Source organism: Belonocnema kinseyi, chromosome 6 (genome assembly GCF_010883055.1).
Source record: "Belonocnema kinseyi isolate 2016_QV_RU_SX_M_011 chromosome 6, B_treatae_v1, whole genome shotgun sequence".
Lineage (NCBI taxonomy): Eukaryota > Metazoa > Arthropoda > Insecta > Hymenoptera > Cynipidae > Belonocnema > Belonocnema kinseyi.
In genome coordinates this window covers 101,503,412-101,506,018 of record NC_046662.1, presented here as the reverse complement: position 1 = coordinate 101,506,018, position 2,607 = coordinate 101,503,412, and positions in this window count along the sequence as shown.

Below are 2,607 nucleotides of genomic sequence, written 5' to 3'. Positions count from 1 at the left end.
GGAGCTCTTCTTAATATTTTGACACCAAAATCATGTCGATACACCTTACCGACTGCGAGTAAAGCCACCCACGCTTTAACTTGACAGACTGTATGTACTTTTCACAGATTTATGAAAACTTATTGACAAGGACCACCATTATGTGCCGAAACATTCGAAAAACTCAATTTTTTCAATTCACCTGACTCCAAATACAACAACGTACATCAACAATTTCTACAAAATTTATTTTTGAGGGTCAATATAATCCCCCAGCGATTATCAAGTTATTATTTTCAATAATACTTTCTTCTAATAATTTTCAAAAGTTGCGGTTTTTCTTCTTAAATTGTTTAAACAACTTTACCAACAAAAAAACAATAGATTTTTTTTCAGTCACTCCATTAACGCAATGGGGAGCTTATGATAATTTAATAGTCACATCGAAATTGATGAGAATTTACCTTTATTTACGATTATATTCGCTTACTCGTCAAAATGTCAGAAATTTGATCGGCCTATTAGCATTTTTAATAGAGGAATAGGCGTGGAAATAGCGTGGAAATAGCGAGGAAATGGGTAAATTGAATGACAAAGGGATTATCTTTATGGGCGATCTAACGTCGAGGGCCTGAAGCAACTTTGAATCTTGTAAAATGTAAAGGGTGGTGTCGTTGTACAGGGAAGCGGAAGAGTACGCAGGTAGCCGTGGAGTAAATGATGACTGTCTATTAGCGGATGGGTTCACGTGAACGCCCGTCTAATACAAAGCTGCTGAAGGCTGGTGACCTTCTCAGCATAAAATACCAACCAACGACTCTCTCAGTTCAACTTCTGTCCTCACTTCCTCCCCCTCGAGACTAATGCCACGACTAGACTATCCACCATATGACGAATCATTACTTAAGGGGGTAGCCAGGTTTCAATTGCCTTTATTTCAACAACGTTTTTTTGTTATTTATTTTTATTTAACATTTACAACTTTTTAGTATGTCGTAAAGAATGTTATTAACTAATGGAAAAAATTTATTTGTTATTTTTCATCAATATCCGGCCAATTTCTGGGCGATCTGATGACGCTATGTTAAAAAACGGTCGCCATGATTTTTCAGCCTTGCGTCATCTAAAAAATTAATGAAGAATCCAGACCGAGATTCATGTGATAACAAAGTCTTTTCTGAATATTTTCAAAAAAATTTGAATGAAATCGGCCCAGTAGATCGGCTAGAATCGTGGCAAGGATATAATATAATATAAAGGTGGTTGATGGGCGTGCAATTTAAACAATAAATAAGACGAACAATGAAATGGAGTCTGGATGTTTGGAATGCTGGAGGGGTGAATGATCTTAACCTTTCAGCGGGCGCGCCCTGAAATTTCCCATGAGCGAGCGCGTGTCGTAAATTTTACGTCAATCGGGTTTATCCAAGTTAACGAAAGAATTCCAAAGTGTTTTCATGTGAAACAGCCACACAATTTTTAAACTGATAACAGAAGCCCCGGTTCACATCCCTAAAACTCCAGGTTATGTTCTAAACCTGTCAACAATATTGAACAACCCCTCAAATTCACCCCTATCACTTTTCATGAAACAATTTCGAAATGTCGTCTTGTAAAACAGCCGTAAAATTTTCAAATAAAAAATAGTCACAAGCGCCGCCTTTGCAAAAACCCCATATTATGTTTCCAACCCAACAATGATATTCCACAACCCCCAAAAACAACCCCTAATTTATTTAGCGTACTCGTCCGCCATAGTGGATACGCCATTTTGATCTTGGAATAGGTGGAAGCTCAGCGCATAATAATAAGTGGTTCATGTAGGGGAGGGGTATTTGGGCAATTGTAGTAAATTTTACGACAGCGCGCCCGCTGGAAGGTTAAGGTAAAAGTATTACGAGGAACTATGCACGTCAGGAAACTAGATATTTTATGTGTACCTGAAACAAGTAAAATTGAATACGAACATAGAAACACATAAAATGGCATGTTGAAAGGCGGATTTGAAATATGGTTAGGAGTAGATAGTGAATCACATGGTAGGCAAGTAGTAAGTTTGACTATGAATAAAAGAGAAGCAGCATCTCAGAGATCAAGGAAATGTAATTCCAGGGTTGCTGTGGGTTAGAATGAAGGTAGGGATCAGAAGATTATTTATCATAGCGTGCTACACCTCAGTAGTGATTCGAGAGAAGAAAAATTCGCCTTTTGTGACACTTTAAATGATACAGTATGTATTTGATATCATGGTGAAAGATTTATTCTACTAGAAGATATAAATGAATGGGTTGGCATTCAATGTCAGGGCAAAGAGAGTGGGTAAGTAATTTCGGGGATTCAAGAAAAAATAATAACGGAGACAGATTAGTTAGCTCATGCTTAGAAAATGCCTTATTTGTTACAAATACTTGGTTTAGGCATAAAATGATTCATGTGTACACCTGGGTTAAACGAAATAGCCACAGTATAATTGACTTTGTTGTTGTGATTGAAATACTAAGAGAGTTAGTCAAAGACACAAGGGTGATGAGGGATTCTGAATGTAATACTGATCATTACTTTCTCGTCTCCTAAATAAACTTAGGTCAGGGATGGAGAAAAAAGAGAATCAAACAAACGAAACAAACG